We start from the raw sequence: 23,459 nt of genomic DNA on the forward strand, positions 1-23,459 counted from the left end.
ATAGATGAGAACTCGGTAAATGAAGTGATTTTCTTTTAAACAAATGACATGCATTAAGAAGATTAATTTGGCACTTATTTAAGAATAGACTGAATACATAAGTGAGTAGTATGAAGCAGTATGAAGGCTGTTATTTCAACAATTCAGGTAAGAGGTAATGAAAGACTGAACTAGGGTTATAGTCTTTTGAGTGGAGCAAAAGGGATGGATTCAAGAGATATACAGAAAGATGAAATAAAACTAGCAGTTATAATGTAGGGAAGTGGGAACTAGATGCACAATCTATAGTAGAGATACAATAATATCTCTAGATTGGGACCATAAATTTAGAACTAGAAGGCATCTTGATTATGTCAAGTGACACTTTTCTTTTGAGGACATTGAGGACTGGAGAGGTTGTTAGTACAAGATCACAATTTGGCATACATTTTTCAATGTACCAGTCATATTGTTGCTTTTTTTTTCTTCTTTAAAAAATACTATTTGTTATATGTGTTTTCAGGGAAGAGGAAAGGGAGAGATACATTGATATATTATTTTGACATAAGAAACAAAAAATATAAATTAAAAACATATTTTTTAAAAAATGAAAAAATAAAGTTAGTGTTTTGCAAAATTATTGAAAAGGTAGATAAAATATACGATTTCAAAAATTAAATAAAAGTATTGGGATGGAAGTTATCTTCTGTGGGCTTGCTGAAATCATCTTGGAGAGACTGCAATACCATATAGTATTTATTAATTGAGAATGATCCATATCTCATCCTGGTCCCACGTAATTTTGATTTCTTCTACTAGGCTGTTGTTTAATGTATATTGAAACCTTTTTGTTCCACAAATATTAGAGCTTATTATTATTTGATATAGTAACATCTATTAAAAATTTTTAAAGTTTTTGTGGATCATTGTTATGTCCCAGTGATTGTGGGCAGCAAGTCAGTCTGTGATGGTTGCCTAGAATAAAAGTATTTATTGGTTGATTTTTTCAAAATATATTAAAGTCTGTCTTTATAGTTTTGGGGATTTGTCATCTGTCAGTCCATGAAAGATAGCAAGCTTCTGATGAACTTTTCTAGCTACTGGGTCTAATCTTGCTAATGTAAGAAAGATTTGGGGTAATTAGAGAGGTAATGAGGTATTAAATGTTTTAACTGTTAATGTGTTAACAGTGATCCTTTTATGAGGTAGGAACAGGTCACCTGTGAATTAAAGGAAACAATCTAATTGGGGAGCAAACAAATTAGCTATACCTCTAGGAGCTTCAAATAGCTTTGGGGAGTTCAAGGGAAGCCAGGCTTAGCACTGCTTTGTGGAAAGATAACTCCTATAAAGGGGAAGGAAAGTGGCTCAGGAGAAAGAATTTCTCTCTCCTCTCTTTCTGATGGCTACTCTGCTATAAGTGACACTTTTATTCAGTTGTCTGAGAATTCATCAGTTCCCATATCTGAGAGAATTAGATAGACCGCACTCCAGATAGAAATGGATACAGAAAGGCTATCATTCAAAGAAAGCAACTTCAAGGAAAAGCACTCTGGCAGCAGAGACCACCTGCTATGGAATCTAGAGGAAACTAATCCTGACAATCCAGAGGTGAGCTGCAGTGAGTAACAAACCCTGGAACCTTCCTAAACAATATATTTATCAGAAATACTACAATCAAATAGAACTGCATGACTCTGAAGAAAGAAAAGACCTCCAGGTAATGCAGCATCAGGGTAGCAAGAAGTATGTGTTTCCTATATATGTGCTTCATTTTTATTATTTGTTCCCATTCTTTACTTGTGTACTATGTGCAGGTTTTTATGAAAGAATGGGCCTCAGAATAATGAGGGTGGAGTAAGGTGTTTTGTAGTTAATGTTTTTACCATGCCATCTTAGTAAACTTCACTAATAGTTAATTGTGTTTACTGATTATTATTAAGAAGCACACAGGTAATCCATATATATATATGTGTGTGTGTGTGTGTGTGTGTGTGTGTGTGTGTGTGTGTGTATTCATAAGGTGTACACACACATACAGAGTTATTCCTAAAACCTGAAGAAGCAATCACCCTATGAGGAGGGAGGATTCTAAAGTGTGCACTGCTCTACTTATTCAGCAAATGCTAAATTCTTGTAGCTTGAAATGATTCCTCTTACAATTTTTATTGTTTTTTATCATTACTATGCAAAATTCCAGGTTTATGCTGATTAGTATTGAATATGGTATGTCTATTATATCCCTTGATCTGAAAAATTTTACTATACTATTAAATGTAACCTAAACTTGTATTTGCTTTTATTAGCAGTCACATCACATTATTTGTTTAACAACATTTGGCTTTTAAGTAATAGTAATTCACCATAAAATTTAATGTGAAACATCATAAATATTCAAGATATAACAAAAAGATTTAACAGAGTAACAAAGCTTACTTTTCCTATAAATCAAGGAAGAAAAAACCCATATAAGTGTGAGAGATCATTGCTAATTTGCAGTTGACTCAGAAATAAATGACTTGCCTGTAGATCTTACTATAGAAATGTAGTTTGTATAATATATATGCCAGCACCAACTGGAATTCCATCTAATTCCTAGATTTGGTCAGCCATTTCTATATTGGAACAATAATAATCATGATTCTGTCATATCATAGTTTTGGATCACCTGCAAATATAATAAGCCTATCTTCTATGACTTCAGGTAGTTAATAAAAAATGTTGAATAGCCCTATACCAAAAACTGTTCCCTGGGACTCTCTAATATTCTTTGTCTCTACTAGTTGATAATAACCCAATCATGATTATTCTTTAGAGTCAAGCATTCAATTAGTTCCAAATCCAGCAGTTCTCAAGGACCCCTTTAAATTCCAAAAAATTATTGAGTCATTCCTCTGCTCCTTGTACCTTTATGCATGTTCTCTCTATCCATATTTATCATAATAGAATCAAATCATTGTAATATTTTATGAAAAGTTTTATGAAAAAAGAGAGGCTGAGAAAGAAAATAGTGAGGGAAATTCACAAATAGTAATTATAACTTTGAATGTGAATGGGATGTTTATAGCAGCTTTTTTCTCTGGTGGCAAAGAACTGGAAATTGCAGGATTCCCCATTTATTGGGGAATGACTGAATAAGTTATGGGGTATGGTTTTGATGGAATACTACTATGCAATAAGAAAGGATGAGCTCAATGATCTTAGAGGGATATGGAAAGACTTGCATAAAATGATCAAGAGGGAGGTAAGCAGACAAAGAGAACATTGTATATAATAACAGTAATATTGTTTTAAGAATAATTTTGAGCAACTAAGTCATTTTGACTATTATACACAAATGAAAGGCAAATGAAGAAAGATACTACTCTGCAGCCAAAGAAAGAACTATTATTGTTATTCTAGTATGATCTGTTCTTAATGAAATTATGTTGGCACTTTCCTCCTTTCTGGGAACTTCACCCAGGCACCTGAACCTCTCCTAGGATATGCCCTAATCCATCCCCTCAAAGAGGTGGCACTTTCTTTGTAGAGACAACATGTAATTCATGCAAGGGTTCAAACTCTTTGAGTTCATTATCATTTAGCCCAACCCCTTTATTTTACAAATGAAAAAACAAGAGTCTTAGGGGAGTTAAATGACTTCCTGAAGTTCACATAGATAGGAAGTGATAGAGCCAAGATTCAAAACTCAAGAGTCAGGTCTCCTGACCCTGAATCCAGAGTTCTTGTCATTAAATCATAGCTGTACTTCTTGATGATTGAGAGTTTCATTCTGAATGTCAGTCATTGTACCATGCTGGAATACAATGAAGACCTCAGGGCCACAAAGAGAACTAACCCTCTTGATCTGATAATTAATGGACTTATATTACTGTTGACTATGCTCTTTTATTTTTCTGATTCTGCTTTTTAATTTGCTTAGCTGGTTTCTCAATATCCTCTGAAATAGATTGTTTCTTTTTTTAATTGATCCCATATATAATTAATTGATTTTGTCCTGTAATGGCCTAAGTCATGATTCTTTGTCTCTGAACTTAATTCAGAAATTCAGCTAACCTATAATGAGTTTAGAAGTTCGGTTTTCCTGTTAATCACTGTTCTAGTCTTACCTCAAGAAAATCTGTTATTCTTGAGGGATGCACTTGGACACCAGGGAGTCTGATCTAGTCTATACTGTTATCCAAGGAAGTATGGTCTATTATGCTAAATTGTCCTTGCAGATGGACTCAAACAATGAACAGGATAGAAGAAAGGGTTGCTGCTAGCCCCTCATCCCCAACTTTTAGCCAATAATATTGTTCGTGCCTATGATTTTATAGATTTTGTAACCAATTATACTGTTTTACATCTATGACAGTGCCTTCTATTCTGGATATTTTTCCTTTTCTTCATAAAAGAGATCTGTTCCCTTAATTCAGTCTTAGATTTTCTAAGGGGGCTAAAACCCTATTATTGGCAAATTCATGCCTTGTCAATAAATTGATTGTTCTTGGAACTTGGTGCCTCAGTTTGCCTTCATTTTGATTGTAACACAGACAAAATGAGACCTGAGAAAAGCTACAAGCCTAAAAAGGGCATGGTTTACCATTGCATTCAGAACCATTTCCAGTTGTCCTGATTTAGGTCTTGCCACTGGATTCAGATGACTTTGAAAGAGAGAATAAGACTTTTGAAAGAGAGAATAAGATTGCACACTCCTCTCTCATTGCAGGTCAAGGCACCACCCTTCTGATGTCATTAGTCTTCTTTGATAAAGAAGTAAGAACAACAACACATTTCTCCATTATAAGCATGATCTAGTGATCTAGTGCATGTCACTTTAATCCCTCTCAGTCTGTATTTCAAATTGACCATAGACTGGAAAACCAAATAACTCAGATTCTTAAAATTATTTATAAAGTGCTGAGTGAAAGACTTAAGAGTCTCTCCTTAAATGTACAATGTTCATATCCAGTTCATGGATAGCTTCCAAATGCTAAGAGTCATCATAGATCTGACTTCTAGATTTCTAGAAAAATATATTGAGTAGAGGAGAGGAGATGGCTAGAGCAGATATATGAATGGCAGGAAGAGGTGACAATAAGAATTGAGATAGGTAAATTTAAAAGCAAAAATAAAAAAAACAGACAACCATTTTTCTTGTTACACACTCATTTTCTGCCCCAGGCAGTTCCTATCCTTTCCCTACCCCATATTCTTCTTCTCTATGCCTTTACTCATGCTCTTTCTCCTCATGAGATGTCCCTTTTTCTCCTTCACCCATTCAAGTCCTTCAATACTCAATTAAACCTTTTATTAAATTTTAATTTATTGAAACAACATGGTTTGACATAACATTTCCCAACAAAAACTGTTCCCCCCAAAAGACAATCTTATAGATTTCCTGAAAAAGTTTGTTGATTAACAGCAAGAAAAGCCACGTCTCTCAGTGTCTGACTGTATAATGCTTACAATGATCATATTTGACCTAAATTTTGTTGCCTCTCCACACTAATCTAATTTACACTTTTGAGTCATTTTATGTTTTGTTCATTTGGTTCTTCTTTCTTCACCTTGGATCACTTCATTCCATTATTTTCTCTTGGAATCCTTCATGTTTGTCATTTCTTAGGACATAGTATATTTCCATCATATTCAAATGCCATAATTTGTTGAGCAATTGTTAGGTATTTGTTTCTAGCTGTTCATTATCACCAATAATGCTGCTGTGAATATTTTTATACATGTAGATTTTTTCTTGTTATTAATACCATTTTACATTTTTCATGAAACTGGAACACTTCAGCATATACTGCTTTTGTTTTTTCATATTGTTAATTTTGTCTTCCCAATTGTTCTTGGTGACCTTTTTCTTGGCTAGTAACTTATGATACTATGACTCACTTCATGGTACTGATATATGTATTTCTACTTGTAGAAGTAAGACTAAGTGATGGTCTAAGCTCCTGAGAGGAATTGGACCCATTTATAATACTTATATTTCTAAAACCGCCAGTGTAAGCCCTACTTGGGTAAATTCCCTTCCAAAGTAGAAGAAGCATTTATAACAATTATTGTAGGCTCTAATCCTTTTCTTCTTGCATGTTAATTCAAACAGAGTTCTTTGAAGTAGATCTTGATTACTTGTAAAAGATTTAATTGGTCTATTAAAAATCCAACAGTATCATACTCCTAAACCTTTTAAACTTTTAAAGATGCCAAAAATAACAGTATCTTTTTCCAAGGTCATTCTCAGGAAAATTGGGCAGGATACAATGGGCAAGGCTACTGCACACTTATATAATAATCACCTCTTAAGGATACTAAAAAGATTATTCTTAGATTCTTGGAATTAAGAGAAATTGACCTATACAAGGCTACCATCCAGATAACTGACCACTGATGTGTGCCAAGGCTGAGCTGTCCCAAAGACCAAATATTATTTTTTTATAAACTGTCCATATCTCCAGCATATATATACCATAGTCAATTTATACTCCCCAAATCTTCAAGGCCAAAACTGAGACTTTACTGATGAATTACAATTAAAACATGGATCTTTTGGCAGCTAGATAACACACTAGATAGAGTAAAATTGAGTTCCTTAGAAAATTTTAGCTGTGTGACCTGGGTAAGTTATTTAACCCATTTGCCTCAATTTCCTCCTCTATATAATAGAAAATATTAATAGCACCTACCTCAGCAGCATTGTAGGGATCAAATAAGATAATCATAAAACACTTAACAAAGTACACAGTATATAGTAAGTACTATGTGAATGTTAGCATTATTATATTATAAAATAAATGGACAGTGAATACTGATACTTAGAGGGAATGAATAAAAAGTTGTGATACTTTATTCACTGACATTTAGTGTGATTGCATGTCGTTGGCTACATTAATCTATCTTTTAAATTTGTAACAAATTCAAAAATTTTAAAACAAAAGTTGTTTTATTAAAAGGCAGCTTTAAAAAGAATTAGGATTATAATTTCCATTCATACTATCACTGTTCTTTGCACTATTACCTCTGACAGCATGAATCTATTCCATCTTAAACTGCAGATGGACTGTTTTAGACTGCTTATATCATCTGGTGGGAAGTCTGGTCCTATAACAGCAGACATTTAAATTATACTTTATGCTTTGCAAAGTGCTTTATAGACATTATCTCAACTGATACTCACAGCTCTGTGAGGTAAGCAGATACAGTTATTATCTCCTTTTCTGCATTGGAGGAAACTGAAGTTGAGGGAGAGAGGAGACTAAGTGACCTGCCGAGGCTCATACTATTAAGTACTTAAGACAGAATTCAGATTCAGTTTTTCTCAATTCTTAAGTCTGTTTTTCTACCCATTTTCCAACAGAAAATACACTTATAAATACAGTGAGCTAAAAACTTAAGTTCTGATTATCAGTCATATACTCTGGCTTCCCTACATTGCACTTACCTCCTCTTGGAACTAATGAGGCTAGTTGCTGTGACCTCTAATCTTATCAAGAAGCTGACCTTTATCAATATCTGTATCCTTATATTGGTTAGAGTGGATTAAAAGTAATAATAATGTTGAACTGACTCTGCATTTGTTTTCTCAATAGAGGAAATGAGAAAACAAATGCTGGTCAGCATCTTTCCTTTAAACTCACATATTTGTTGAATAAGAGATGTCAGAAATCAGGAAGCTGCTTCTCTGGCATCTTTTACCAGTATTTATTCTCCATTAAAATAGAGCTGTTGAAATGAAAACTTGATGGTTTACTGTAACCAGAGCTAACATTAGACAACTCTCTGTGCTTTCTTATCCTGCAGGCAGCCAGCAAATAAACTATAATGTTTATGAAATAAATGCCTAGAAAAACAAAGTGAAAAAGTCACACATAAATGTCAAAGTGAAATGTAGGGCCAAGGTCCAGTAGCTACAAAAAAAAAAAAAAAAAAAAAAAAAAAAAAAAAAAACAACCCAAAAACAAAACAAAACCCTTCACAATCTCTGTGGACAGCTAGAAGTTAGGAAAGGATAAAAGTGAAAATGATGTAAATGTTTAATTGGAATGAGGAAGAGGTGAGTCAGCAGGTTTTCTGAGCTTAGAGAATGTCTGGCTAAATGGGCGAAAGAGGGCAGCCTGAATTAGCAGTGGATGCATTTGATCTGAACTTGGAAATAGCAGTACTAGGAAATAGGTGAAAGATGAGAAAGTAGATGACCAAGACTTATGCAGCTCAGCGTGTCTGTACCTGGAAAAAAAAAAAAAAAAAAAAAAAGCCCTAGGATTTTCGGAATAGTGCGTGCTAAATTTACGTTGGTAAAAAACATTGTCTAATTACGTAGAATTAATTGTCGGGTCAGGTCTTATTGTCGTAACTAACAGCAATAATGTAAATAACGGCTAGAGAGCAAGTAATTTACATTCTCGTAGTTATATTAGCAAAGAGAGTAACTTGCAAAATGGGAACCAGAGACTTGCGTTAGTGTTGCTTCTGGCTGGAGTTTTTAAGTGTACGACAAGGAAAACTCCTTGCCCAAAGAGAGGAAGGTCCTAAATAAATCGTCGTAACTTCTTCCCAACTGAATACAGCTCTAATGTACTAAAGAGGGTTAGGCTCCTGAGAAGTGTTGGGTGTCTCGACGACGGAGTTACTTACTCCGTCTAGAAGTCATGCAGATAAACTGAAATAAAGGACTTTCATAGTCCAAAGACTTAATCGGCCATTTTTCAAAGAATTAGTGCCAAAAAATAAATATGCCCTTACATTGAAATAAAATAAAACCAGTCCTAATTTTTTTTTGGCTCCTCTGCTTTCAAAAAAAAAATCTCTATAGGAAAGACTGGAAAAAAATTTAGCTGGCAAGTGGTAGAAAAAAACAAACAAAAGTGTATATGTGTATAAACACAGAGAACTACAATTCTACAGGAATTTGCAAACTGCAAAACCACGCTACATTCGTTACTCCCAGCAGCGCCTCCAACTCCCATCCATTTTTTGGCGATAGATCAGTCACCCCTGCCAGAGTGGGCGCTCGATGGTTCTGCTTTTGGCTAGTGAGGCCTGCGGAGCAGCCCAGCCCGGGGGCTCCACTTCATCTCTCGTTCATTTCAACTCCCGGGCTCCCGGCTTCTCCGCGAGCCACTCCTTCTCGACCACCCGGACAGCTGGCGACCCTTGTGGGTCCCGCCCCTCTCTGCTTGCCCCAGCGCCTGCGCCTACGTCTGTCTATCCGTCAGTTTGTTCGCTGGTCAGTCAGTGTGATCCCCGCTCGTGTCCCTCTTGCCTGAGAAGCCGGTAACGTGCCGGGACGGGACGGGGTTAGGGACTGCTCTGGGCTGGGAGAGACCGGCTGAGGGGAGGCTCCCCGGGAGGGGGCGGTGTCGGGACTGAGGCTCCGGGTCCCCGCCCGACGGCGGCAGTCCGGACGCTCGGTTAGTTGGGTTTGGGGGGCGTTCCCTCCCACCCTAGACTTCTGCTTCGGCGAGAAGCCGCGTCCGGCAGGGATGGGGGTGGGGTGGGCAATGTCTGTGGCGAAGTCCGGGCGCAGGGGAGGGCGCGAAATGGGATCCAAGTCCTGGACTTGCGGGACGGGACCGAAGAAGCTCTTCCGCCCCGAGCTTCGAAGTCCGCTCAGCAACCATCAGAGAAGACTCCGGGGTGGGTGGGGGGGGAGGGAGAGAAAAAGGAGCCGGGAACGACTGTGACAACTGCCGCGAGTCCCACCGCACGAGCACAACAGGTAGGACCTGCCTGTGGACTCTGCGCCGGCCCGGGACTCCTGCAGACCATTAGCGGGGACTGGAGGGCAGGGCAGGGCTAGGCTGGGCCTCGCTTAGCCCGGCCTCTGGGTGTGCCCCCTCCCTAACCCTCCCGGAGTCCGCCCCAGCCGGCCGCCTGCTGCGCTCCCCGGCCAGATGCCTCGCTGGTAGGGCCGAGCTCAGGAAAACGAATGAAACGTTTTATTTCTTGACGGGGACCTTAGAATGCGCGAGGAAGATTTGAGGCCGGGTTTACTTCTCCCCCCATGAACTCATTGATAAAGGGTATAACTTTTCTCAAAAGTTTGGGGTCTTCTCTGGAATCACCAGCCTACTCTTTTATTGCTACCCACACAATTGTAAGTGGTTATTAACTCTGAAGTTGTATGTAAGGATGAGTAATTGTAATAATGCACAAGATATTCTAACTTTCTTGTATATAGAATTAGAATTGAACTGTTAGATACCCTGAGCTCTTTAGGACTTTTTATTACAAACTATTATGTAGTATTTCTGGAAGATTATATAGGATTACAGTCACATTTCAGAATTTGTCTTTACGTCGTGCTCTTGTGGAGAAAGAAATGGCAAAACTTTAATAAGAATTAATGATTGATTTTTCTTTTTACAAGTGTTTTTCTTGATGTCATTGCCCTTTCGTGTGTTTTATTTTACTTTTTATTATGAATTTGACAAATATCATCAACATAAATATTCTTTAAAACAGAGAACAAGAGAAGATCGAGTTACAGTAGTTCCAATATCCCCCCCCCCCAGGCGGGGGTTAAGTGACTTGCCCAGAGTCACACAGTTAGGAAGTGTTAAGTTTCTGAGGCTAGATTTGAACTCAGGTCCTCCTGAATTCAGGGCTGGTGCTCTATCCACTGCGCCAGCTAGCTGCCCCGTTCGTTTTGGTCCCATTCTAATGTTGTATATTAATTCTGTTCATTAATGTGCATTTTTAAAGTGTTCCATTTTCTAATCTTCCTTTTGATGAAAATGTCATTATCAACATCTCCCCATTTCAGAACTCCTCCTTGCAACAACTATTGTCAACCAAAACAAAACTCCTTTTTGTGCCTCTATCCGTCACCTCCCTGCCAAGAGATGGGCAGCATGCATAATCCCTCTTTTGGATATGTGACTGATCATTGCATTAATAAAACTTAAGGGTCATTTTCCTTTCCAGTATTATAATTCTCTTACATTGTACTCCTGGTTCTTTTCTCTTAACTCTGCATCATAGAAGACCTCCCCCAGTTTTCCTGAATCTGTCCCTTTTACCATTTCTTAGAATACACTAATATTCTGTTACCTTCATATAGCATAATTTGTTCAGCAGTTCTCTAGTTCCGTCATAGTTTTCTATAAAGGTCATATTTTGTTTCAGTAATCATGACAATGAATGTTTAAACAATTATATATAAATATATAATATGATAAATTATACAAATAAAAATTAAAAATTATAACAATTCTTTAAAGTAAATGTAGAAATATAGGCATTACTTTTGGGACTCACTTTTTAATTAAAGCTTTTACAAACTAATTTTTATTATGAAATTAGCTACTGCCAACTAGCAACTGTTTTAATTAGAAGGAATTTGCAATCAAGATCTACCTTGTGTTTTTTACTAGCCATCTGACCTACCAAGCCATAGTTATAATCAGTTTGTACACAAATCTACTTTTACTGTTATCACTTTGCATCACTTCATTTAGGTCTTTCTATATTTCTTATTTGTCCTAAGTTACCATCATTTTAAATTTTTTTTGAAGAAGGGAATCTGGGCATGTGATATATCAGAATGGAGAGCATTACTAAATCAGTGTAAGAGCTACCTGGGCACTGATAGATTTGGCTGTTTATCTCTATAGGTAGTATGTGCTAGAGGCAAAATCCCATTGCATTGCTATACCATAATCTATTCAACCATTATCCCTGTATTGGACAAAATGTTGCCAGTTTTTTGCTATGAAATTTTTTTCTACAAATGGGTCCTTTTTTTCTTTTTTATGATGTTTTTGTTGTAAAGTTTTAGCATCTATCACAGTTTAGAGCAGTGGTCCTCAAACTTTTAAAATAAGGGTCCAGTTCACTGTCCCTCAGACTGTGGGAGGACAGACTATACTAAAAACAAAATCTCACACTCTGACCCTCACCCCATTTGCCATAACTTGGCTGGCCGCATAAACATTCTCTGCAGGCCGCATCTGGCCTTAGGTCTGTAGTTTGAGAACCCCTGGTCCAGAGGCATAATTATGTGACTTATTGCATACTGTCACACAACTCTTTAAAGACATCAATCTCAACAACTTGAAATTCATTTCACCATAGATTTAGACCAGAAAAGACCTTAAGAAGCCATTTAGTGAATGCCATCTCCTTTTTCTTCCCCTCCATTTTACAGATAAAGAAACTGAGGTCATTAGACTCCAAAGCCATTACTAGTGCTGTTCCCCCTATTGCTGTAGGTATAAAATGATGTAATGCTATAGTACTTTTATTCTGAACTAAAAAGGTTTATTCTAATTTTGATGATATTTCTGAGGTATTTCTGGTTTTTTCATTCAACAAATATTTTTAATTATCATTCATGGATCTTGGAGATATAACAATAAAAGATGACAGTCCCTGCCTTACCTTTAAAGAACTTAAATTCTAAAATTAGGAGGATAATAGTTGGAGGGATGTTGAAGGCGATAATGTAGCATGTGAGCATTTAAATATGATAGAAGTGAGGGAATGATGAGAATAAAGAGAGATTCAGAAAAGTTGTGATAAGTCTTATTTTAATAAGGCTCTGATGAAGTGACTTATTTAAATTGAGTTTCTGAGTCCTAATCTAATTTCTTATTCCTTGGGTTAGTTTACAAATTCTTTCTAAGTATGAATTTAAAATTTTTTTTTTATTAAAGCTTATTTTCAAAACATGCATGGATAATTTTTCAACACTAACCCTTGCAAAACCTTATGTTCCAAATTTGTCCCCCTTCTCTCCACCTCCCCTGGATGGTGAATAATATTAGATGGTAATCTAATATATAGATGTAGATGTAATTTGTATATACATATTTCTACAATTATCATGCTACCCAAGAAAAATCAGATCAGAAAGGGGGAAAAAATGAGAAAGAAAACAAAATGTAAGCAAACAACAAAAAAAGAGGAAAAATACTATATTGTGATCCATACTCAGTTCCCCTAGTCCTCTCTCTGCGTCAGATGGCTTTCTTCATCACAAGACTTTTGAAACTGTGCTGAATCATCTCCTTGAAAAGAGCCAAATCCATTAGAATTGATCATTGTATTAACTTGTTGTTTCTGTAGTACTGAATTTTTCAGAAGAAGAAATGGGCCATATCAGAATTTATTCACCATACTTTAGTTAGGACTCAATAAAGTAACAGTTATTTCTATATTTAAGAAAAAATAAGTAAATGGTTTAGTGAGATTATTTCATGTGACTCAACCTGTGTAGCAATTTATAATTGAAATATAATGTATTATAATATTTCTACATATGAAATTAATCAGTCAGTAAATATATTTTCTATATACCAAACTATGCTAAGTGTTGGAATATAAAAATAGGTTAAAAGAAAAGTCTTCCTTCAAGAAAAACACTTTCTAATGGGGGACATGCCTACAGGATGGATATATGTATAAAACTTTTTAAAAGGTCATCTCAAAAGGAAATATATTAATACTAGAGAGGTGACCAGGGAAAAGACTAGAAAAGTCCTCCTGCAGAAGATGGAATTTGAGCTGACTTTTAAAAAAAAACTAGGAAGCTAAGAGAAGAAGGATTAAAAGGAAGAACATTCCAGAAAGGAGAGTTGATCAGCTTTTATAGAGCCATGGATTCAAGAAATGTAAAGTCATGTGTAAGGAATAGGAAGTAGACCATTGTAGCTAGCTCATAGATAGTGTAGAAAGGAGTAAAATGTAGTTATAAAGTGTTAACTGCCATACAAAGGATTTAATTTTTGATATTGGAATAATAGAAACTAGAAATTATTAAGGGGAAAAGGAGAAACCTCATTAGCCCTCTACTTTAGAAAAATTTATCTTTGCAATTTGATGTGAATGTGTTAGAATAGGTTCTTGAGGCAAAGGGACCAACTAGAAAGCTATTACAGTATTTTCAACAATGAGGTATTAGGTACTTGAACTAGAGTTGTGCTTGTGTGAGGGGAGAGAGATAGACATATATGAAAGATGTTGTGAAAGTAAAAACAACCAGAAATTTGGAACGGTTTTGATAAGGAAAGAATTGTGTGAGTGAAGAGTCAAGGGTGGTACTCAGATTGCAGACTTAAGTAACTTGGAAGATGCCTGAAATGCTTTCCCTCCTTATCCTAAACTACTGACTTCCATGGCTTCCTTCAAGTCCCAACTAAAACCCCATCTTCTACAAATAGCCTTTCTCAACTCTTCTTAATTGTAGTGCCTTCCTTCTTTTAATTATTTCTATAAATAGCTTCTTTGTACTAAATTGTTTACTTCTTGTCTCCCTCCCTTAGATTGAGAACTTCTTGAAGACATATACTATCATTTCTTTTTCTGTTCCCAGTGCTTGTCACAATGGTTGACATATAGTAAGACTCTTAATGTACATCTAAAACTGAATGAATTGTAGGCATCTCCAGCTTAACAATACCTAAAACAGAATTTATATTCCCCCTCAAATGTCCCTTCTTCGGAACTTCCCTATTATTGCCAAGAGCATTAGTCAGTTAATAAACATTAATATTTTCTAAATATGTATCTAAATCCTAAAGCTGAAATTTTTTTTTTTGGTCTTTTGAAAATAGAAAAAGTAACTGTGAGCATGAAATCCCACTTGTATTTTCAATCGGATAAGAGTAACAAATCTGAGCTCTAAATAACCATTCAGCTGAATTAAAGTTACAGGATAGAAGCAAGTATTCAAATTAATCATGATTTTTTTTTTTTAGTAGTAACAATATAAAAATTTGCAGATGAAAATAGACATAATGTTGATATGCCAAAACCATTATTGCTGATACTCTGTTGAAGACATTGGAACCTGTCATATGATACTGAGAGAAGGAAAACTTAAGAGGGTAATTCCTAAATATTTAAAGCCTTGAATATGCTTACACTTCCCTGAGGATTCAAATAAATTTCTATTGTTACAGAATAAAATGCTTTTTGGTAGACTTTCTCAGTAAACTTGTTATTTTGAAAAAAATACAGCTACTTGTTAATTTCCAGCATCATTACCTCTTTTTTGCTGTTGTTTTCTGGTCTATAAGTATGACTTGAAGGATCAAGCTGCAGTGGATGGCTCAGTGCATTTTTTTCTTTTTGTTTTCATCCACAAAGCAAATAGAGATAAAATGAAATTTTTTGTTTCAAAATAAAATTATAATAAAATTTTGTATTGGGTAATGTTCCTGGTCCTTCTAGTGTTAAATGCAGAATTAGAACTTAGATGATCTCTAAATTCTTTTTCAGCTTCAAATGCTGTATTCTTCATATAGAATATATATATATATATATATATGTTTATACATATGTACACACATATACATATATGTGTATATATATATATATATATAAAAACATTAACATCCCCGTACAATAGAGTAATCAACATTATAGGGGGAAATTTGTTCTTTGGAAGTGCAGTTTTCAGATAGCTAAAATTTATCCTTTAAGCATCTAATCTTATTAAAAATTTTACTACTTTAATGTAAATCTATGACATTCAAGGTGTCCCAGTAGCTATTAAAGCTTAACACGTAACTAAGGCTTTTTGGACACCCTTTATTAAATGTGTACCTTCTTGAGCATATCTAATAAATGCTGAACATATTTGAATCTTTTCACTCATATCAGTGAGATCAGATTATAGGATCATAGATTTAGAACCAGAAGGTACCTTAGAGGTCATCTAGATCCTGCTTCTTCATTTTATAGATAAGGAAACTGAAACCAAAGGAATTAAAATGGCAAGCCAAAAGAAATCTAAGTAGCGGATAGTAGAGCCAGGATCCATTGTTGTATTATTTATACTCCATTGAGTATATGGCTTTTTGGGCTGCTCCAAGAACCTAACCATACCTGATTAATTCCTATATAGAGAGTGACCCAAAAACCAGAAAATGTGATAGAAATTTTTTTAAATTTATTTTTAACATTCCTTTTTTTTTTTACATTTTCAGTTTCAAATTTTCCTTTTCTCTAACCCTTTCCCCACTCATTGAAAAGACAAACAATATATTAACTATATGTGTAAAGTCATGTAAAACATATATCTATATTACAGTTTGCAAAAAAAGGGGGGGCAAGAACAAATGAAAAAATGTGTGTTTCAGTCAATATTCTGGAGGTGGGTAGCATTTTTTATCAAACGTTCTTTGGAATTGTCTTTGTCAGAGGAGCTAATTCTTTCACAGTTGATCATCATTATACTATTGCTGTTATTATGGACAGTGTTCCCTTCTTAATGCTTACTTTACTTAATATCAGTTCATATAAGTCTTCCCAGGTTTTTCTGAAATCATCCCCCTCATCATTTCTTATAGTATTCCACAAATATCACAACTTGTGCAGCCATTCCCAATTGATGGACATCCCCTCAATTTTCAATTTTTTCCCACCACAAAAAGCTGGTATAAATATTTTTGCACATATAGGTCCTTTAACTTTTTCTCAGATCTCTTTGGAATACAGATTTCAAAGCAGTATTGCCAAGTCAAAGAGTATGCAGTTTTATAAGTCTTTGGGCATTGTTCCAAATTGTTCTCCAGAAAGGGTGGACCACTTCATAATTCTACCAGTACAATTGGTATACCAGTTTTTCCACATCCCTCCAGTATTTGTCATTTCCCTTTTCTGTCATATTAGCCAATCTGATAGGTATAAGGTAGTATCTCAGAGGTTGTTTTTAATTTGCATTTCTCTAATCATTGGTGACTTAAAATTTTTCATATGACTGCTGATAGCTTTGATTTTTTTTGGAAAACTGTCTTTGTGTGTGTGTGTGTGTGTGTGTGTGTGTGTGTGTGTGTGTATACACACGTACACATATAGTATAAAATGCTTATTAGCATTTTTGATGAAAATTGTCTTTGCCCTATTTCTTCTTTAGGAGTGTATTGGGAAGGTGAGGGACCTAGCTGTGGGTTACAAATGTGTACTTATGTTCTTCTTGCCTATGATAGTGGAATCGATCAAGTGATATGTAACAATGTGACCAACATTTTAGGATTTAGAGTCTTAGAAGACATATATTTTTGCCATTACTTAATTAACATCCAATTTAGATATAGATAGTATTTCTTGCCTATAATCTTTTTTTAGATAATAATATACTTCCTTCTTGTCATTTATTGAAAACAGAACATTTTGACTATCTTTACATTCATGATCAAGTCAATTCTGAGGAATTTTAAGTGGAAAAAACATTGTTAACCCTTTTGATTATTCCACAGGTATTTATCCATTTTTGTCCCATGTATTTAACTTTTTAGGAATCCATACCTAAGAACCCAGCAGTCTTGTTAGTGAAACATCATTGTACCACATTTACTTCTTAGTATGGCTACTCTCTCCTAAACTTCAATTTTAATCAAGATAAACTGTTAAATGATAGTAGCTACTCATGACAGTAAGTTCAATATTTGATGTGTCTTGTCACATCCAGCTCACCAAAATAGCCTTTTACAAAAATGGGCAGATAATATAGTTAAAACAGCTATACATCATTGCTGGAGGAGTGGGAAGGAAGGTAGTAAGGAGTAGAATAAAAGAATAATGAGTCAGTTGGAATTGTTCCTAAGCCAATGACTGATTTCATGAAATAACAAGAAATAATTTTTTGAAAAGTCAAAAGAAGGAAGAAAATGTGAAATATCTTATCAGAAAAATTACTGTACCTAGATTGTAGATGAAAGATAATTTGAGAATTACTGGATTGCCTCTAAACCATGATCAAAGGAGTTTAAACACTGTATTCCAAGAAATTATAAAAGGTAACTGCCTTAATATCTTTAAATACAGAGGATAAAATAGAAATAGAAATATCCATTAAACTTCCAAGAACTAAATTCCAGGACTCTGAGGTTAAAAAGAAAATGTTGAAAACATAGAGAAAAACACAATTTAAATATTGTGGAACAATGACAAAGATTATAAAAGATTTGACTCTTTGTACCATGAAGAAGCAGAATATGTTCATCTGAAAGGCAAAGGAGCTAGTTTAACCAAGACAACCTACATAGCAAAAATGATTATAATCCTTCAGAGGGAAAAGTGAAAATTTATTAAAATAGAGGAATTTCAAGTGTTTTGTGATGAAAAAAATCAGAACTGAGTAGAAAATTTGACATTTAAAACACAAGACTTGAAAGAAGCATAAAAAGGTAAATATGAAAGAGAAATTAGACCTAATAAGGTTAAAGTGCTTATATACCAATATAGGAAGATGATATTTATAACTCCTATTAACTTTATCTTTTATTAGGGTAGTTAGAAGAAGTCTGAATAGAAAAAGGACATGTGTTAATTGATTATATTGGGATGATCTAAAAAGTAATAAAGTTTAAAAAGAATGATACATTGGGAGAGAGGACGGGGAAGAAAGAATAGGGAAATTAACTTACATAAAAGAAGCATAGAAAGAAAAATGGAGAGACAGAGAAATTGGGCATGGTAGTAGGCAGTGCTTGAACCTTATTCTCATCAGAATTGATTCAAAGAGGGAAGAATACACACACACACACACACACACACACACACACACACACACACACACACACACACACATGCACATATACATACACATACTTACCCAATAGAGAAGTAGAAGGGAAAGGGGAACAGAGTAGTGAAAGAGGTTGGATTAAGGAAGGCAATGATCAAAAACTAAATAGACTTTTGATGAAGAATAGTATAAAAAAGAGAAAGATAAACAGAAAAAATAGGATGGGGAGAAATGTACAATTAGTAATCATAATATGAATTTACCCATAAAATAGAAGTAGAAAGCAGAATGGATTAGAAAACCAGAGTCTAACAGCATTCTGTTTATGAGATATAATTGAAACAGGACACAGTTAAATTAAGGGGATAGGGTGGAAACATGCTTCAGCTGAAATAAAAAATAGAAGGGTAGCAGTCATCTCAGACAACAAAAGCAAAAATAAATCTAAAAGAGATAAACAAGAAATCTGCTGAAATATAACCATAGACAACGAAGTTAAATAAAAAAATTATAGCAAATTTCTCTAATAAAAGGCCTTATTTCTTAAAAATATAGGAAATGGAGTCATATTTATAGAAATAAGGACTATTCCCTAATTGATAAATGATCAAAGGATATGAACAGGTTTTTTTTTTTAAAAATCAAATTTATTCATAGTCCCATGAAAAATGCTCTACATTGCTACTGATTAGAAAAATGAAAATTAAAAACTCAGATACCATGTCACACCCATCAGAAATGACATTGCTGGAAAAAATGCGATACTTTATATTTTCAATTTTATTAATATAAACTTAGGAGAAGAAAAAAAAGGGTAGGTGGGTTTTTTTGGTCCCTGGTCTAAGTTCTTAGAACTTAAGCAATTCATTTTAAATGTTTTAAATACATACACGTATATTTTTACCCTCAGAGCCGAAGATTTTTTAAAGAAACTTTCTTTTATGAAGGTAACTATTTTTCTTTCTCTTAAGTATTCTTGACTTTAGACTTCAGCTATGAGCATCCAGTCTGTAAGTTTATGTATCTAATAACTGTTCTGGGTGTACAGTGTAACAAAATATAACATACTTATTATTACTCACCTAAAGTACCAATTATTAGACTAGTTTTCTGACAGCTAAAAGTTCCAATAAGACCCAATCCCTCCTTGAAGAGTTTTCTGGATTCAGTCAGAAGATTTGGGATTGAATCATGCCTCATTATTTATTGTCAATAGGCAAGTCATTTAACCTTTCTGGGACGAAGTTTCCTTATCTGTAAAATGAGAAGGTTGAAGAGATCTTATAGGTCCATTCCATTTCTATGTCTGTGGCCTCAAAGTAATCAAGTACAATTACACAGGATAGTAAAAGGGAAGCCTACCAGGCCATAAGTAATATATCACCCAATAACTATTGCTGTATGCAGCCTTTCAGTTTCTTGTTTTGCAACCTCTGATTTCACAAAGTATTAAATAACAGATGGAAATACTGGATAATGACTTAATTTGGTATAAAGGTAAAAAAAAAAAAAACTGTAGTAACTTAGAAGTAGTAAGCATTGGATGTTTATTGTTGGATATATTGTCACAATCTTCTTATGTTTTTGAAGTGTGGGAATTATTTGGGAATACCATGTAAATTAGGACACTGGAAAATGGAGGTCAAGATGAAAGACTAAACATGAAACTCATCTCATAGCTTTTAAGACAATTCTGACAAATTAGTATTAGTCCATTCTTTTGTGGCTATTGGCTTTTGGTACATTGTCTTCCCAACAAAACCTTATCACATCTTTTACTATATATCTTGGTGTTTTAAGTATTAGAATTTTGTAATTTCTTCCAGGTAGTACATTTTTTATTGTGAGTTCCTAAAATAATCATACAGATTAGAAAGGTGTTTTTAAAGCCTAGATTATCTAGATATCGAAATTTATTTTTACCTAAATAATATGTATGTGCTGCCTTTCAAATTGAAAAAAAAATTAGCTTGCTGCCTTTATTCCAAAGCTGATTTAACCATCAGCCTCTTTCTCTTTGCAGAGGTTCTAAAACTATGTTGTTTGGCTAAATCTTTTGAATACTAACTCATTTACAAGTGAAAAACTTATCCCAGTTGATATGCAATGGAGGGCTGTCTTAGAAATAGTCTGTCTTTAGTCTGCTCTTTTCTGGGTAGAAAACTTATCCCTTGTAGCTGGCCCCCCATGGTTCTTTTCTCTTTCCTTCAACTGTCAACAACATTCGTGCTTCTCTTATTCAACTAGTTCCTAGATTAATACTCTTAAGTATCACTGGAATGAAAAATAGCCTGAAAGTAAACTGAAAGCAGTCAGTAAGAGAAAAAAATAGTACAGATAAATATCACTTAGCAATGCTAACATTTTTATTAGGTTCTTGGCTGGAGTAGAGTGAGTCACTTGGGGGCTAGGTTGTAGTGTTTTTTCTCAGACATGTTTTTTACACTTGGTTAAAGCAATGCACTCAAACCCAAATTTTACATATATATAAATATATGTATATACATATATGTTTATATTTTTAGTTTTCATTACCATCGCCCAAAATTTTTATTCTAATTATTTACTCTGCTAAACAAAGGGACGAAATGCTTTATACTATGGGTTGGAAGACTAGAGACTCTCTTGAGATTTCTGGGTTGCTGCATGTTGTAAAATGTGTGTTTTGGGATATTTTAAATCCCATATTTCATACACTTCATCTATTCTAGTATAAATTAGATTTCAGGAGAGTAAATAGAGAGTAGATAGCTGTTACATGCTTTAAAAGTATGAGCTGTTTTTAGTGTTTGACTAGTTACTCCAAGGAATGAGTACCCATTAGAGTAAAATAGGATTTCTATATAGTTCTGAGAAGTCAGCTGAGGTTTAATCCTCATAAATTCATATGCGGGAAATCAGTTTTAATTTAATTTCCTTCTTTGAGGATATTCAACAATTTAGGATTAAAAAAAGAGATTGTCTCCCTCAGCTTATTCCATATAGGAAGCACAAGTCTTATCTCCTCACAGTTTACTTGCTGGTGAAATATGAAGAAGTAAATAACCTCATATGAAGCTAAATAAACATCAATTCAAAAAGAGATGTCTTTTTTTTTTTTTTTTTTTTTTTGGTATTTAGCATTTAATGGTGGTATCTATCACATAGTGGATTCTAAATAAATGTTTGTTGAATTAAAGTTATTAGAGGTTGAGAAAGATCTAGTAGTGGAAGAAGGGAGGAAAGAGGTAAATTCTAGGATAGTAACTTGTAGATCTTTAAAGTATAGACCATGAGATGAATAAAGCATAAGAATGGAGAAGGCAAGTCATTTCTGATTTGGGAAGATGATCTGGGGGAAAAGTTGAAGAATTTAAAATTATAATGAAGATAGAAAACAGATTAAATGAGAATTAGAGGGGTAGACAATAGGGCATTTCGGTCAAAATGGACTTTTGGATCAGTCTTGGCTGATGGTGAAATTTTGTGAGATATGAGTTATAACCTTTTAGATAAGTGGCTTAAATGAGAATTAAAAGAAATGTCATCAGAGTTGATTGAGAAGGCTGAGAAGTTGTGCCTTCCATGTTTTTTTCCTTCTTTTTTAGACTAGCCCAATGATTTCATTTGTTAATGGGCCTCCCAGTCAGGATCCTCATTTGCTAATACAGATTCCCTGTAGTTTTAGAGGGTTGCCTAGGACACGGAGAGGTTGAATGATCTGCTCAGAACCATATTGCCAGTATTTGTCACAGGTGGAACTTTTACAGGAGTCTTTCTGAACTCTTAATAATTCTGTCAAGTAAGCCTTGTCTCTCCTCTTGCACATAATAGGCATATAAGCATTTTTTTTACTTTGAATTTTAATTTATGCAGAATTTTACAGTGTTTTGTAGTTGCATTTAGCTCTAGTCTTTTCCAGGGCAAATTGCATGCATTTTGCAGTTGTAAGATTATTATATGCTATCATAGCTTACTAGGTGTGTAGCATATACCCCATGAATCTATTTTTTTATTTTGAGGATAATATAGAGGTCATACAAGTTTTTTAGAGTTTCTCATCTTCCAGAATTCATTGTAAATGTTAAATCAGCTTTAGTTCCCTTCTAAGCAACCAAGTCTCCTGCTTCATCACTCATTTAGTGTGTTCTGTCAGGAGCTCACATAATGCCACCATCGTAGACACTGGTAGCCCATCCTGTAACAGTGTTCCCTGAAGTTAATCTTAGCCAATACTTAAACATGATTTATGGGTATGAAGTAATATTATAACTATAAAATAAAGAATACCTCTATTAACAACTCTTATAAAAAGGACTGCATAGTTTAAAGAAAATAGGAAAGGTGCTAATTATAATACTTAAAATGACCAGTAAGTCATTGCTGAACCAGTAAAAATGTTGAAAGTCAGAAATATGGTTTTATGAGGTAAATTATACATCTGGAAAGATGATGTTAGCAGAGATAGCATTTTTATTGATATCTTTTATTTTTATGTTACCTTCATTTCCAAATCTATCCTACCCCTTCCCTATCAAAGAATCATCCCTTATAGCAAAGAACAGAAAAGGGGAGAGGAGGGAGAGGAGCATCTTTATAAAACTATCAACACATTAGTTGAATCAAACAATGTTCTGCCTCCATAGTCTGCCACCCCTGAAAAAAAAAAAAAAGTTAGTGCATTTCTTTAGGACCAAACATTGCACTGTATTAGGGATTTGGGTTGTTTCCATTTAGCATTGTTTTATTTATTTTAATATATTGTTTTCCTTGTTTTGCTTAGTTTACTTGGCATATTCATCATGTCTTATGGCACAGTAATAGTCCATTCATTTACTACAATTTATTTATCCTGTCAATTTGGATTTTTTTTTCCAGGTACCACAAAATGTCCTACTATAAATATTTTGATGTGAATTAGCTTTTTTTCTATCTTTAACTTCATCTTGGGGACTGGGACTAATATGGGATCTTGAACAATTAAATTTAAGTAGAGATTTATTCTGAAAGAATGCTGAAATGAAAATAAATATTC

At 34.4% G+C, this 23,459-nt stretch overlaps 1 protein-coding gene across 6 annotated transcripts in view; it reads left to right on the plus strand.

Annotated features, from left to right (window-relative positions):
- Positions 1–9,104: 9,104 nt before the first annotated feature.
- HEATR5A (HEAT repeat containing 5A) overlaps positions 9,105–23,459 on the plus strand; it is a 172,557-nt gene continuing 158,202 nt past the window's right edge. For 4 of the 6 annotated variants that reach the window (XR_012486423.1, XR_012486424.1, XM_074289563.1 and 1 more), the window contains exon 1: positions 9,105–9,243. The gene's annotated coding sequence lies outside the window, so the exon portion shown is untranslated. Of the gene's footprint in view, positions 9,244–9,449; positions 9,689–9,725; positions 10,067–23,459 lie in introns of those variants that run through there. The other 2 variants (XM_074289565.1, XM_074289564.1) reach the window with 2 other exon arrangements.

This window comes from Sminthopsis crassicaudata, chromosome 2 (genome assembly GCF_048593235.1).
Source record: "Sminthopsis crassicaudata isolate SCR6 chromosome 2, ASM4859323v1, whole genome shotgun sequence".
Lineage (NCBI taxonomy): Eukaryota > Metazoa > Chordata > Mammalia > Dasyuromorphia > Dasyuridae > Sminthopsis > Sminthopsis crassicaudata.